The sequence below is a fragment of the Narcine bancroftii genome, chromosome 10 (assembly GCF_036971445.1).
Source record: "Narcine bancroftii isolate sNarBan1 chromosome 10, sNarBan1.hap1, whole genome shotgun sequence".
In the NCBI taxonomy this organism is placed as follows: Eukaryota; Metazoa; Chordata; class Chondrichthyes; order Torpediniformes; family Narcinidae; genus Narcine; species Narcine bancroftii.
Genome location: NC_091478.1, coordinates 99,089,725 through 99,106,685, shown reverse-complemented (window position 1 = coordinate 99,106,685; position 16,961 = coordinate 99,089,725). Strand labels below are relative to the sequence as shown.

The window sequence follows — 16,961 nt, the reverse complement described above, 5'->3', positions numbered from 1 at the left end:
AGCAGCATCCACACAGGGAAATGGATAGTTGACATTTAAGGTCAAAATCTGCTTCAGGGTGCTTTTTTTCCATGCACGTTCCCTGACTTAATGAGTCTCAGCAGCTTTTTAGAATCAGAATTTATCTAATTTATTTTTGTTGCATCAAGATTATAGCCTTTTGAGTTGAACCTCCTCTCACAACTATCTTTCAATCTTATCTTACCTAATAAGATAAGATGGAGGTAGGTAAGTTGTTTCCATGGGTGGGGGAAGACTAAATCTTGGGGACATAGTCTCAGGATTCAGGGTAGGAGATTTAGGACGGAGATGAGGAGGAACTGCTTTGCCCAAGCAGCGGTGAATCTATGGAATTCATTGCCCATAGAAGCAGTGAAGGTGACCTCAATAAGTATATTTAAGACCAGGTTGAAAAGGTGTTTACATTCTAGGGGAATTAAGTGATATGAGAAAAAGGCAGGTAGGTGGGGATGAGCCTACCACTAGATCAGCCACATCTCATTGAATGGAGGAGCAGGTGTGATGGGTCGGATGCACCTATTTCTTATGTTCTTACCTTCCTTCATATCTTGATCAACAGCATTCAGTATTCGTGTTAGGGTTGTAGATTTGTGGGGGCAGTGGGGGAGGGGGGAATGTTGCCCATCTCTAGTTGGCTCAGGAGAGTGAAATTTTGTGCTTTGGCAACAGAATATTGTTTGTTTATGACCATACAAATATGTGGCATGAGTCAGTCATTCACCAAACACATGGAGGGACAAGCTAATAATCAACTAAGCGAATAAATGCTGGCTTACTGAATAAGGGATGGCGCATTCCTTGATGCTGGTGACACCACACAGAAGTGTGTGCACTTGAGCATTTGAAGCTGTATTCTTTTGAGTTTAGAAGGAAGAGGTAGGCCTTATTCATCCATCCTTTCGGGACTTGCTCTGTGCTAACTGACTTCTCTCTGCAACTCTGCACTTGGCACTGCTTTCACTTCTCTACCATGTCAGGGTTGATGAACTGGACTCACAAATCCATCTTTCTCACTGTGCCTAAGCACAAGAGATATAGGAGCAGAATTAGGCCATACAGCCTTTTGTGTCTGCTCTGCTATTGAAATCGTGTCTGATGTATTTTCCCTCTCATCCCCATCGTCCTACCTTCTCCCCCTAACCTTTGACATCTTTACAAATCAAGAACCTATCCTCTTTAAATCTACCAAATGACTTAGCCTCCATACCCATTTATGGAAACAAATTCCACACATTCCACCATCTGGATGGGATGGTTTGTGTTGTGATTAGCGTGATGCTATTACAGCGCTCGGGACTAGAGTTCAAATCCGATGCTGTGTGTAAGGAGTTGGTACGTTCTCCCCATGACTGCATGGGTTTTCTCCAGGGGCTCCAGTTTCATCTCACCCTCCAAAAAGTACAGGGTTGTATGTTAATTGGGTGGAATTGGGCTGCACAAGTTTCAATGACATGAATCAGTTTATACTGCGTTGTAAGTAAAAAAAAGATTCACCACCCTCTGGCTGAATAACATTTTGTTCAAAAGCGATTTTGAGGCTGTCTCCTCTGGTCTTCAACTCTCCAACTACTGGATACATCTTTGCCATATCCAATCTAACCAGTCCTTTCAACGTTCTCTTCCTATAAGCGCATCAAGATAGCCTCTCATACTTTGTTCCCCCATCAATTAAATTTTTCACTTTGTTTCACCTCAAATTCCCCTTGTGATAATGGGCTCCCTGCTCTTATCTTTCCCTCATTGTTGGCATTTCTCCATATTTTACTTTAGCATTTGCTATCAATCTTAAATTAGTCACTCTCACGTTTTGCTCATCCACTTTAAGATATTGATCTTACACTACCAAATAATTTCACTATCTTAAATCCTGCTAAATTATGCACCTCCAGATTCAACAGCAGTATCTGTCTTGCTGTTGCCAAACTCTTAAATGGGAATAAGGTAAAAGTTTAACTATTTTTCCTTTCAGTATATACCTTGCACTTTTGCTTTGTTATTTGCACTATGTTTTTTCATTCTTGCACTGCCTCTTGTATAATGTCAGCATTGACTTGCCTGGATAACACAATTAACAAAGCTTTTCACGTCATCTTTTTTAAAAATTTTTTTAATTTTTCGCACTATGAACCATATTGACCAAAATACACATAAACATTTCCCTCTTGAATATACACAGTGTCATTTTCTCCCCTTTTCCCCCCTCCCTTCCCTCTCTCCTTCCCACCCCCTTCCCCACCCACTCAACATTCAGCATATATGATACATTAAACCCATTAAACAATGTCATCACACAATGAAAATAAATAAGAAAATTGTGTCATCTACTTTTACACACTGGGTCAGTTCATTTCATCTTCTTCTCATTCTATCATTTTAGGCGGTGGAAGTCCTCGGTAGGACTTCTCTGTTGTGTTCCATGTACGGTTCCCCTTGATACAGGTGCATCAAAATCAGGACTGCCAGGTTGGGAAATAGCTTCTTCCCGCAGGTTTTTGAAATAATGAACAATAACCTGTAACGAGTAAGTCATTCCAAAATATTTCAATGTATTTATTTTAAATTATATCTACAGTATATATGTGTTTATTTTGTGCTGTGAATGTGTGTACACCATGGTCTAGAGAAATGCTGTTTCACCTGGTTGAACCTGTACAGTCAGATGATAATAAACTTGAACATGTGTCAATAAGCAATTCAATGTTCGATATAAATCACCTCTCAAATGAGTTCTTTGGAGGGAAAAGTCGCTTTCTGCCCAATCTTTCCTGATAGGTATTTCTGCTCAGAAGTTTTAAGAATGGTGAAGCATAGATGACTGAGCTATAAGACATGGGAGGAAAATTGGGCTATAGATACTAAGTTGACTTCCCAAGCCAGTCCCATTTACTTGTGTTTGACCTATATCCCACTTAATTCTTTCCTGTCCTTGCACCTGTTGAAATATCCTTTCAAGTCCAAGTTCAAGATCAAGTTTACTCGTCGTATGATTGTACCAGTAAAACCCAATGAAACACTGTTCTCGGGTCCACGGTGCAGAACAGTGCAAAACATGTAGGCAGACATAACACACATACAGACAAATAATGCATAAACACAGTACATATGTACATATATTAAAATAAATATTCTTAAAATATAGTCGAGCCACAGAGAATTGTTTTAGCAGTCATTCAGTAGTCTCAATGGTACAATTTTAAATGTTGATATTGTATCTGCCTCTATCCTTTCCTCTGGCAGCTCATTCCACACACCCACTTTCCGCTGTGTGTATATGGTGCCCCTCAGGTCCCTTTTAAATCTTTCTGCTCTAGTTTTGACTCTCCCACCTTGGGGGTGGGGGTGGGGGGAAAAGCCTTATCTATGACCTTCATGGCTTTATAAACCTCTATGAGGTCACCCCTCAGCCTTCTACATTCCAGGGATAAAGGCCCCATCTTATCACTCCTTATTATTTAATCCATCTCTCACTACATTAACGTGAATCTTTTCTGCACCCCTTTCTGCTAAACACCGTCCTCTCCAGTCTCCGGCTGTGTATATTAGAAAGGTATAAAAGGAATATAAAGTCATAAATATCAACACCGTACAACTCATTAAAATGCCCGCACAGATTGACCAATAGAATGAGATCTTAGGAGAGGTATGGGTAAAAGCAATGGAATAACATTGGGAAAGGGAAGTAGGATCTCTGGAGCTGGAATAGAGAAGGCAGTAAAAAAGGGATTTTAATAGGAAAGGCACATAGCTGATCAGAAATTCAACAATTCTAAGGAGAGGAGGGGAGAAGGCGAGAAAGAGGAGCTGTGTGTGTGTGTGTGTGTGTGTGTGTGTTGAAAACTAGCACTGAAATAATTTGGAAACAAAGATTAGGATGCATAAATTGATTGATCTGAGCTCTGCTAAGCTCTGGAGGCTAAAGTAGAGCTTGGATTTTTAAATAAGTAGGGATGTCATAATCCAAATGATGAATGAACGGCAGTTTGTAGAGGATTCTGAGAAATTTGCTCCAAGCCTACAGAAGAATTAAGCTCCACAGTGTTGGGATTGGGTTAGCATCTTGGCTTGATCATATCAACAGGGTTAACACAGTGAAGAGGAGCAGCAGGCAGCACGCTGAACAAAGGAAAATTGGTTTAGAACTGTACAGCTCACCACACAACACGATACCCATATGAGGTGGGTAAGGAGGACAGTGGAGATAAGGGCAAAACAATACAGGAGCTGAAGCAATTCAAACAGGATGACTTCTGTCTTCTCACCCGAAACTGTTTCTCTCCATGGATGCTACCTGACCTGTTGAACTCCTCTTTTCACTGCTTCTCATTACTGACTTTTGCTTGTTGCAACTTAGATTGGAAAAATCTTGACATTTAATGTTGTTAAATCAGATCAGATAAGTTATTTCAGGTGTTGGTTAAATGTCAGTCATGGCACCAGGGAGAACTTCACAAAAAAAATCTGCAGATGCTGAAAATCTGAAATAAAAACAGTAAAGTGTCTGGAAAAACTGAGCTGTTCAAAGAACATCTATAGAGAAAGCAAAATCACTAAGGCTAAGGTTGATAATATTTTATATAATGAAAACATTAATCCTATTTCCCTCCTCACAAAAACTGCTTAACCTGCTAGGTATCACCAGTTCATTTTTAATTGATGTAATGCAGTCATCACTGGTATTACAAAGGAGCAAACAGTTTAATAGCGCATCTGCAAGGTAACATCTCCGATAATTACCTAGTATCACCATCAGCCTACCAAAGTTTTTCTTTTTCCCTTGAGTTTCAAATTTTGTCTTGTGATACTATAAACGTTAGGAGATACTGCTGAAAACAACTTTAGTCTAATGTGTGAAATGGAATGAAATTCTATCCACGGTAGCGAATCACTTAAATGATATACAGTCATGCACTGCATGACGTCCGTTCGGGCAATGTCTGGCCACATGTTCTGTGGTTCCGTAAGGTTATAATAGAGTTCAGAAATTCCAATTGGAGAACAGGATGTAGCCAATGCAACAGTTTCCCGCACACCACACATGTATCTTATGTCTCTTGTATACAAAGCGATTGCGCTGCCAGGTGTATAATGTTACAGCACATGTATAACCTATAATATATATGTCTTGATAGTCATGATAAATTCCTGTGTTACTGGCTTAGGTATGTACATACTGTACTTTCTATTGTTATTTTAATGTGAACCTTCCCTACTTACAAATTTAAAAGTTTACCATTTACTTCCTCAGGAGTTTGTGGAGGAGCTAGTGGAGTTGTTCAAGTGACCCGGTACGGACTTGAAGGGCCGACATGGCCTGTTTCCGTGCTGTAAACGGTTATATGGTTATATAATAGTGTATGCTTCCTGTTGGCTACAGCATGCTATAGCAGCAGCAGTCAGACGTTCCTGCCTACTTTGTATTTCTTCCATCTATTCGTGTCATTATTTTACAACCAAAGGGTTTCATGTTTTATGGTTTGCATTTCTTTGATCTATACTTGCTTTAAAATAACTACAAGAAGTGGTAAATTAGGGAAGAAAGAAGAAGTGCCAAATAATCTGATGATGGAGGCGATATCTGAGCTATGGGATCAGTAGACAGTCGTTAGCTGATAATTTTAAAGTTATCTTAAGTCAGAATGATGCTAAACTTGACCAAGTCCGGAGATTAACCAGGGAACGCTTATCATCTTTTGAACTCGGTTTGAACAACTTGTGTAAGCACGTTGATGAATTAGAGGATGTGTGCTCCAGATTAAGTGACAGCAATTCAAAGCTAATGGCGAAAGTCGTTGACCTAGAAGGAAGGAGCAGATGACAAAATCCATGTATTCTGGGCTTTACTGAATCTACCAAAAGTTGTCAACTTATCATTTTTTTTTCGGAGATTTGGGAAGAAGCTGCTCCCATCTCCGCCAGAGATTGATAGAGCTTACCGCTCAATAATACCTAAGCCAGCTCTTGAACAGAGACCACACTCAGTCATTCTTCGGCTACATTGTTATCAAGTAAAGGTTTTTCTGATTCATGAAGCTTGTTGAGGAGGGAAACTCGAATATCACGGCCAGCAGATAAGGATTGTAGAGGATTACTGTCCCGAAGTTTTGAATCAGCTTGCCAAATATAGAGAAGTAATTTCAGAGTTGTACAAGCATGGTTCTAAGTCTTCCCTGTTGTATCCTGCACGTCTCTGCATTACACTTCCCAATGGATGTAAGAGGTGGCTGTGCTTGATTGAAGAGGTTCAGAATTACCTAGATGGTCTTTCTACCGCATCACACCCAGTTTGAATATCTACCTGGTAACTGAGGCTGATTGATTATTATTACTTTTAAAGTTTTTAACACTTGATACTTGTTGGGCGAGGACTTGTTGGCTTTATTTGCATTGGCAACATTTTATGACATAATAAACCCACTTGGGTTGTAGTCATGTAAGTAAAATGTATTGAGCTATTAAATTTTTATGAGAATACTGAGGATTATACATTTGTTTTTTATCTCAGTAATAATGGTTCATATTTCTACTTTTCAAAATAGTATGAGAAATTCTAAAAGAAATGTTTTTATATGGTTGTAGTCTTAACAAAATTATGTATCATTTCAAAATACTGTGTATTTACATTAATAAAAATGGAGCTAGAGATAACATGTCCAATAGGAAGATTTGTTTGGGTGGCAAATTATTGTCTTGAAGAGCTTGCTGTTGACATCTTTAGCAGCTGTCTGGCTTTGGGGTTGGAGGGAAGGGGTGGAAGGGTTTGGGTTGTTTTCTTAATGTTGTTATTGCTTGTGGAGTCTGTACAAGTTTTGTCCTTGTATGTTTTATTTTTAATTCATTATTAGTTTTGAGTTTTTGCATTGAGGCTGACACCTGAATTCTGGATATTATTTGTAAAAATCAACTTACATTATTAATAGAAAATGGATAATTTTATTAATTTCTCTTGTTGAAACGTGAAAGGCTTGAACCATCCAGTTAAGAGAAGGAAAGTGTTTTCACATATGAAACAACAAAGCCACAATTGTATTTTTACAAGAAACACATATTTGTAATTGTGATCATTCTTCCCTCATGACAAGGTGGAGGAGGCAGCATTTTCATTCTTCCTTTCATGATAAAGCCAAGTGGGTCTTGATTATTATTAATCAAAATATTCCTTTTGTTCATCACAGTGCTGCATCAGATACAAATAGTTGTTATATCATTGTCTCAGGGAAATTGTATAATACAATGGTTATTTTTCCTAATGTTTATGCCCCTAATGTAAATGATGAGGGGTTTGTGAACATTTTTTATTCCCTACTGGACTTGAATTTGTACTCTTTGGTGCTTGGTGGGGATATTAATTGTTGGTTAGACCAGGCTTTGGATTATTCATCTCCTAACCTTGTCACATTGATTAAATCTGCTTCATTAATTCATTCTTTTTTAAAATCAAATTACAGTCGTTTCTAATGTCTGGTGTTTTCTTTATCCAAATAGAAGAGAGTATTCGTTCTTTTCACTTGTTCTTCACACTTTTTTGTGGATTGATTATTTTCTTATTGATAATCAACTGATCCAACTGACTCACTTTTGTGATTATCAGATCATGCCCCTGTTGTATTAACTATGACCCTTCCTGGCCTCCCTCAAATGAAAAGACATTGGTGTTTCAATTCAACTTTACTATCAAATAATGACTTTGTGAAATTTATGGAGCAACAGATAAACTTTTTTCTTTAATACAAATACTTTGTTAGAAACTTCAAGTTTGATTTTTTGGGATGCTTTGAAATCTTTTCTCAAGGGACAAATTATTTCTTATACCGTGAATATAATAAAGAAGGCTAATAAATAAAGATTAAAATTAGTTAATCAAATTAAACAAATAGATCAACTATACTCTCATTAAAAATTATGAATTGTATAAAAAGCAAGTTGAAGTTGAAACTAAATTTGATCTCCTTTCAACATATCCAATTGAAGAGTAGGAGTCAGTATTATATTCACGGGGACAAATCTACTAATCAGATGAGAGGTTTTGAAACTATACAACAAATTACAACAATTTGAATGGATGATGGTAACATTACTACAGATCACTCTAAAATAAATGGTATATTAAAGACATTTTATTCCTGACTTTATAGTTCTGAATTCACAAATGATAGCCATTTGATGAAGAGATAAATACTCCCATACTTTCTTCAGATAACCAAACAAGATTAGATGAGCCTATATCACAAGAGGAAATAGCTGCTGCTATTTTTTCATTGCATTCTGGAAAATATCCAGGACCCATTGAGTTTCCTGTGGAGTTTTTAAAATAATTTTCTCAATTGCTTTTTCGTCAATTAAGATCTGTGGTATCTGATTCGTTTAAGCAGGGTAATCTCCCAGCATCATTTAACAAAGTGTGTATATCTCTCATAGTAAAGAAAGGTTAAGATCCTATTGAGTGCTCCTACAGGCCAATTTCTTTATTAAATATTTGGATAAAGTTTTGGCCCATAGATTGGAGAAACTTTTACCATCAAACATTTCTGAAGATCTGAATGGTTTTATTAAAAACCGTTACTTCCAGTTTAATATACGTAACTTATTGGATATTTTGTACCTACCTTCCAGTGCAGTTCCAGAATGTGTTCTTTCCTTTGATGCAGAGAAAGCATTTGATCGGGTGGAGTAGATGTATTTATTTGCAGACATAGAAAAATTCAATTTTGGACCATGGTTTAATACATGGATTAAATTACTGTATTCATGCCCTATGGCTTCAATTCTCACTAACTTTCAACAGTCACAACCTTTCAATCTCCAGTGGGGAATCTGTCAAGGGTGCCCTATAAGCCCATTACTTTTTGATTTGACCATAGAGCCATTAGCGATTGCATTTCGAGAATGCAGGAATAGTTCAGGGATTTGTAGGAAGGGAATTGAACATAAAGTTTCTCTTTATGCAGATGATCTCTTGCTTTTCAGATCAAGCCCTGACACCTCCTTACCTCTCATGCTGTCATTACATTCCCAAAATAGTCAGTTTTCAGGATGTAGACTAAACCTGCATAAAAGTGAACTTCTCCCTTTGAATGCATCTGCAAAAAGAGTATATTAGTCTTTTTAAGATTGTGAGAAATCAGTTTACTTATTTTGGTATTACAGTTACAAAAAATCATCAGTATCTTTTTGAAGAAAATTCCCTTACTTTATTAAAGCATGTGAAACAGTCCTTAACACAATGATTACCCCATCTATGTTTCTGGTTGGTCGTATTAATTCAATCAAAATGAATATCTTACCTAAATTGTTATATCTTTTTCAATCTATGCAAATTTTAATTTCCAAATCGTTTTTTGATTCACTTGATTTGGCTACATTGATACTTGGTACATGTCTTCTATATGGAAGGGTAAGCGCCCTTGTCTAAATAAAGTCTATCATCAAAAATCTAAAAGGAATGGAGGCATGGCGCTACCTAATTTCAGATTTTATTATTGGACAGTCAATATACATATCCTTATGTTTTACTTACATTTTCATAACTGAGTGGACAGTCCAGTATGGGTAGCAATAGAGCTGAATTCTGCTAAAAACTTTTCAATTTCAACACTTCATGGATCCTCACTTCATTTTTCTTCAAATAAATCAATTGCCAATCCTGTTGTCAAGCACACTGTGAGAGTGTGGGTGCAATTCAGAAAACATTTGGACTTCATGGTTTTTCTCTCTCAAGTCCTATCCAATCATCTTTTTCAACCTTCCTTACATCATTTTGCTTTTCATGAATGGCACAGATTGGATATTTAATGTTTCAAATATATTTTTATTAATAGCAGTTTTGTATCATTTGAACAGCTTTCTGAAAAGTTCAATTTACCAAATACTCATTTTTTTTTTATATTTGCAAATCAGACGTTGTCTTCAATGTCAGATTCCTGATTTCCCTGAGGCACCTGATGTATTTTTTAGCTTACAACTTTCTTGCAAAGGTTTAATATCCGTTATCTATGATAAGTTGGTAGGTTTAAGACATGCCCCTCTAGTTAAAATTAAAAATGCATGAGAACAGGATTTAAGCTTTTCATTATCAGATGAGGTTTGGGGTTCAATTTTTAAGATGGTTAATACTACATCCTCATATGCCCATCATTGTTTGTTACAATTTAAGGTTATACATAGGGCCTACATGTCTAAAGTTAAATGATCTTGTATCTATTCAGAGGTAAATTCTTGTTGTGATAAGCATAATAGAGGAGATGCTTCATTAATCCATATGTTCTGGACATGTCAGCCATGAAAAATACTGGACAGAAGTGTTTCAAACTTTATCCTTAATCCTTAATTTAAATCTAGAGCCTAATCCTTTGCTTGCTCTTTCCAATACAACTGGAGAGGATGATGTTCTTTTAACGCCAATCAAATGTCGTACTCTGCTTTTTGTCTCTCTTTTGGTCAGACGTGCATATTGCTTAGATGGAAGGATGCTGCCCCGACCATGCATGTTCAGTGGGTGAGGGACATTACGTCCTGCTTAAATTTAGAAAAGACTTGTTACTCAATTAGTAACTCAAATATAATGTTTCAAATGTTGTGGTGGCCATTTCTGTGTTATTCCCTCTAGGCATAATTTCAGGACTTTGCCACTTTACTCCAGGAACGAAGTCCATTTCCTTTTTGGCCATACAACGTTAATTTGGGGATGGGGGGAGTTAGAGACACAGCTATTCGTGATCAAATTATTATATGTGCTTTTGCATTATGGATGCACTCTATGCGGCTTTATATTTTGCTGAGCTCTATAATTGTCACTTTTATTGTGCATTTCATATACATTTATTTGTGTAAAACCAATAAAAATATTAAAGGGAACAGTGTATACTTCAACTCGAAGGCATCAGCATCCAATCTCGTGCATTCGTGTGAACTTGTGAACAGTGATGTGGATGATCTTGATCCTTTTTGTCAGATTGTGTGTGATATAGGCTAATAGTGTGTTTACATAAAAGTTTAAAAAGTGAAAAAAATAAAAAGTTAATTTAGTGTCAATTCAGTATCTTGTACAGTGCAGAACTGTCCCAGCAACAGCCTCTAGACTCACCTAACACTATGTTAGCCCTGCAAGCTCAAATTGTGGCAAGTACAGATTACATATTAGTCTATGTATATAGTGATGTATATTTACAATGTATTTTTATATTATGTATATGGTATTGTACATATACTTAACCCAGATATAACCTCGCCAGATGCAATAACTGAAATATAGTACTGTACGTGTACAGTATCTTGGCTAATTGGTCAATGAAGGTACACTACAGTATCCCATTTAACTTTGCTAAGTACGTAATATGGTGTTTGCACAATGTCCAAATCGCATAACGTTCTATTTCACAGAACCTATTGTGAACGTTAAGCATGACTGGTATTTGAAATTCAAGCAACAGGCACTTTGAGCAACTGACAAAAAAAATTGAGGAAAGTAAATTATAAAATTAAAATAAATAGGAATAAAATAATAGGGAAAAAGAACATAAGTTTCAAATTGTAAAAGTAAATGTTCTCTGAAGTAACACAGAAATCTTTGGAGAAGATGGGAACAAATATTCAGTCAGCGGAGTGCCTTGGTTGTGTTTTGCTCATAGCAGCTGTAAGAATAAATTTATGTGAAACAGCAATGGCGTCACCTAGGATGTCGTCCTGCTTCTATAACATTATTGTTTGTCTTTCTCTTGGCTCCGTGGAGGGGGAGGAAAGTGCAGATGCAGTGACGGTTAAATGTTTTCAAAGAATATGACTGTAAATAAAGTAAAATGCTTTAAGATTTATATATTAATGCAAGTGAAAGTTGTTCAGAGTAAGTACAGAATAGTATTTTTGTCTTCTGTTTTTTAAACTGTTTGTCCTTAATGCAGGTGTAAGAGTAATTCTCAAGCAACTGGGAATAAACTTATCTGGCACCTACCAATTCCCATTCTTTCTTTCTTTTCTTTGGCTTGGCTTCGCGGACGAAGATTTATGGAGGGGGTAAATGTCCACGTCAGCTGCAGGCTCGTTTGTGGCTGACAAGTCCGATGCGGGACAGGCAGACACGGTTGCAGCGGTTGCAGGGGAAAATTGGTTGGTTGGGGTTGGTTGTTGGGTTTTTCCTCCTTTGCCTTTTGTCAGTGAGGTGGGCTCTGCGGTCTTCTTCAAAGGAGGTTGCTGCCCGCCGAACTGTGAGGCGCCAAGATGCACGGTTTGAGGCGATATCAGCCCACTGGCAGTGGTCAATGTGGCAGGCACCAAGAAATTTCTTGAAGCAGTCCTTGTACCTCTTCTTTGGTGCACCTCTGTCACAGTGGCCAGTGGAGAGCTTGCCATATAACACGATCTTGGGAAGGCGATAGGTAGGTCACGTCTCCAGAATGGAGGACCATCTCCTTCCCAAGATCGTGTTACCAATTCCCATAAATGCTGGATAACAGGGGTTTTACTGTTGTTTGTTGAGGAATTTAAAGTTACATTTTAAATTATTTTCATTTAAATTTTAAAAATGTATACAATACAGAACAGTAACAAGCCATTTGGGCCCAATAGTCCTTGCCGCCCAATTTACATCCAATTAACCTACAGCCCCCAGTATATTTCGAACAGTGGGAGGAAACCAGAGCCCCCGGCGAAAACCTTTGCAGACATTCAAGATTCAAGATACAAATTATTATCATAATAATAAAAGTCTCATGTTACATGAAATTTATTTTTTCCTGCTGCAAGGCAGGCAGATTTGCCACCAACATAAATTGCCTAAGCACATCTTACAGTCAGACTTACAGTAAGAGAGAGAGAGAAGCAAAAAAGAGTCCCCCCTCCCCGAGTCACTGAGTGTCCATAAATTTTCCCCCAGCACTTCTGCAGCCTCCGCAGCCACCCAGAGTCCAGTCCAAACCATTGGCAACCCAAGCTCCAGATCCGAACCTCAAACACAGTCAGGAACACTTCAGTGCACTTGGCACCTCCTTGCATCCCAGTTCCGATACCTGGCACCCCTCCAGCCAGTTCGAGCTAGTCTCCCGCAGTCCAGGGTGAGTCTCCCGTCAGCAGTCCACAGCTTCCGCGGGTTCTTCGCCTTGAGTTGTAGCAGCCCACCACATGCGCTGGTCCATCAGCTGCAGAACCCACTCACCAGTCCACTGCTGTGGTCACCGTCCCCACAGGTCGTCTCCTCCACTTCTCTCTCTCTGACGGGGCATGATTTTCCTGTTCTCTGGTGCCTTGCTCAAGTCCTCTGCTTCCCCAGAGTCTGCAGCCCCTCATGGGATTTCAACTAAAACCACCATCGGCTCTCTCAACGAGAACGTACTTTCATACAGCGCGGGATTCGAACCCAAGTCCCAATCGCTGATGCTCTAAAGGCATTGTGTCAACTGCTGCATCAACTGTGCATTCCCTTCATCGCAGGAATACATTGCTGTACACGGCAGATTTCCGCATATATATAAAACATTCAATAAGGACATACAATCTCCTTTTGTGCATACTTAAATGGAGCAAGGATGCCACTGATGGCATTTACGTATGGATCAATTAATTATCTGTGGACCAAGAAGTATTGTATTGAAGAATATGAAAGGTGAGTGAGTAGAGCAAAGGAAAGATTTCAAAGGCAGGAACTGATAAGTCTCAGCATTATAAAAAGTGATACAAAATACATTGAGCGTACTGTATATCTTTAGGAATGTGGCCAGATTGTTTGAAGAACATGAGTCAATGCCAGGGTTTTGAAATACATTAACAGAAATGACAGGCAGGAATTGAAGGAGAGTTAAAATTTAACATCGATTGTTCAGACATCTATTACTGTCACATCTGTAAGCCTTCAGTGGAGATTACATGAAAACCTTTGGGCAGCACGGATAGTGTAATGGTTGGCGCAATATTGTTACAGCACCAGTGACCCAGGATCGAATCTGACACTGTCTGTGAGGAGCTTGTACATTCCCCTTGCGTCTGCGTGGGTTTCCTCTGGGTGCTCAGGTTTCTTCCCACCGTTCAAAATGTACCCGGGTTGTAGGTCAATTGGTGTAATTGGGCGACACGGGCTCATGGGCTGGAAGGGCCAGCTACCATGTCTAAATTTAAAGTTTACATTTAACATTTTTTTTAGATTACATTTAAATCTCGAAAAGAGCATGTTAGGTGTTCAAAGATGGAGGAGAGGACAGAATTAAAACTTGTGCACTGGCTCAACGTGACTGAAGCCTATATTATATTATATTGTGAATAAAATTTGAATTTCTTGATGTTGAGAAGGAATGCCCATGTTGCAGTGCTGAGGATGTGATGGCAGCAGTCAAAATAAAGTGAGATGTTCCCTCTTGGATTCGGAACATTTGCAATAGAGTGATAGTTAAGAACACAGGAGTAGAGACACTCGAGCATTCCCTGCCATTCATGTCGGTCATGGGTGATCTCAGCTCCATTTCCCTGCTTGTTGCCCATAATCCTTGACTTTCGTACAGACTATAAAAAAATCCATCTTTCTTGGTTTGGAAAATATCCAGTACTTCAATAGCCACAGCTCTTTGGCATGGCGTATTTGAAAAATTACAAGCTTCTTCGTAAAAGGCTACCCTGACTGAATATCATTTTCAGAGAGCCACAGAAAGCTGATATCAAGTCAAGTTTACTGTCATCTGATTGTACAAGTACAACCCGACGAAACAGCGTTCTCCAGTCCCCAGTGCAAAAACAGGTAGATGCACAACCGGACATAATGCACATGCAGACAAATAATACATATGCAGGACAAGTATTCAGATAAATAAATAAATATTTCTTTGTTATGGATGAGAATCAGATGGTCAGTGCGAGCAGATCCTTTGGCTGTTCAACATTCTCACTGCCCATGGAAAGAAGCTGTTCCTCAGCCTGATGGTGCTAGCTCTGATCCTCCTGTATCTCTTCCCCAATGGGAGCAGCTGAAAGATACTGTGTTCCGAGTGGAAGAGTCCTCAATGATTTTGCGCTCTCTTCAGACAACGATCACGTCAGTGGGGTGGAGGGAGACTCCAGTGATCCTCTCTGCCACTCTTAATGGTCCTGTGGTTTGACCTCCAATCCATTTCTCTGCAGCAACTGTACCACCCTGTGATATGGCCATCCAGGACATTCTTGATAGAGCTCCTATAGAAGATTGGCATAATGGTGGCCGGTAGCCTTGCCCGCTTCAGTCTCCTTACAAAATGCAGTCACTGTTGCCCCTTCCTGACAAGTGAGGAGATGTTGAGTGTCCACAATATGTCACTAGTCAAGTGAACTCCAAGAAACTTGGTGCTCTTCACTCTCTCTACTACAGAGCTGTTGATGTGTAGTGGAGGGTGGTCATTCCAGGTCCTCCCGAAATCCACAATCATCTCCTTTGTCTTGTCCACATTGAGATTCAGGTTGTTACTCTTACACCATTTCATGAGATTTTCCACTTCTTCTCTGTAGTGCGACTCATTGTTCCTGATGAGGCCCAACGACTCTTTCATCTGTAAATTTGGAGCTGGATCTGGTGATGCAGTCTTGGGTCAGTGTCATGAATAGGCGTGGCACACAGCCCTGAGATGCGCTAGTGCTCAGCTTGACTGTACTCAATATTCTGCTGCTGATCCAGACAGACTGTGGTCTTTCCGTTAGGAAGCCCAGGATCCAGTTACAGAGAGGGGTGTTGAGTCTCAGCGATGACGGCTTCTCCACCAGCTTCTGGGGAATGATTGCATTAAATGTCGAGCTGAAGTCACAGCCTGGCATATGAAGCATCCTTCTCCAAGTGGGCCAGGATGGAGTGAAGCGACAAGGCTGTGAAATGGTTTCTTCTAGAAGCAAATTGAAATGGATCTCGTGTCCCTGGGAGTTGTGCTTTGATGCGTTTCAACACCGGACACTCGAAGTATTTCATAATGTTGGGGGTCAGTGCTAAAGGGTAGTAGTCATTGAAGTCTGTTACTGTCACCCTCTTGGATGACGGTACACGATAGCAGTGATAAAAATTAGCCCAGTGTTATATTTGAAATAATATTTTTAATTATTAAGCAACAATTATACAACACCTAATCTAATTTAACTAACATTTAGAAGTAACTAAATTTACGTACTAATTTAAACTCTATGTTCAAATATATTGGTATGTGTGGAACAACCCAAGCCACTACAGCTCAAGGCTCAATCTCAGAAGGCAGTTCCAAGTTCAGTTTCAGAAATTCAATGATGACACGTGGGTTTGAAATTGAGGCGACACGCAGGCTTTAGATGATTGAGACGCACAGCCTTCGGATGAATGCGTTACGCAGGCTTTAAGGCGAAGTTAGCAGTTCTTGGTGAGTGACAGAGACCGGGGGTGACAGAACATTGATTACTCATGACACCTTTGTTGAGGTGCTTCAGAGAAATGTCCTTTTTAAACTAGTGCCTTCTTCTGCAGTTAGAACCCTTTTCGTGGGTCATTTGATTCGAGTGAAGTATTTCTTCTATAACTTAAAAACCCTTTTCGTGTGTCGGTCAAGTAGAGTGCAGTTTTTTTTTGTTCTGCAACTTTAAACCCCTTTTTGTGGGTCAGTCAAAGTGGTCTCTTGTCTCTCTCTAAGTAAAGGGGAGGATATCTAACATTCTGTCTATAACCACACAATGAGGCCAAATGGGTTTCTCATTCCCACAAAGGAGGTTGAAGAGCTGTTTACTCTTGTGCTGCTTCCTTAAAATGGCCTCCTGAACAAATGATGCACTGTCTGTTTAAGAAGCTGGTCACATGATCCTTGCACCTGGCTTCTCCAGGGCTTCTGCAAATGTATCCAGTAAAAGGAACATGATGCTGCTGGTTTCAGTCACTTCAAATCCTGCAGGCAGTTTGTTAAATCTGTTCTCTTAAAGCGGCTCTCCCACTCAAATAAAATGAACTGAAAAATGGGAGAACATCACAAACCTGATAGGAACGATGC

The 16,961-nt window shown here is 39.1% G+C and overlaps 1 long non-coding RNA gene across 2 annotated transcripts in view; it reads left to right on the top strand.

Annotated features, from left to right (window-relative positions):
- The first annotated feature begins 808 nt into the window (after positions 1 to 808).
- Positions 809 to 16,961, top strand: part of LOC138744024 (uncharacterized) — an 82,454-nt gene continuing 66,301 nt past the window's right edge. For both annotated transcript variants that reach the window (XR_011345205.1, XR_011345204.1), the window contains exons 1-2: positions 809 to 897; positions 2,399 to 2,542. This is a non-coding gene — a long non-coding RNA (uncharacterized lncRNA). The remainder of the gene's footprint in view (positions 898 to 2,398; positions 2,543 to 16,961) is intronic.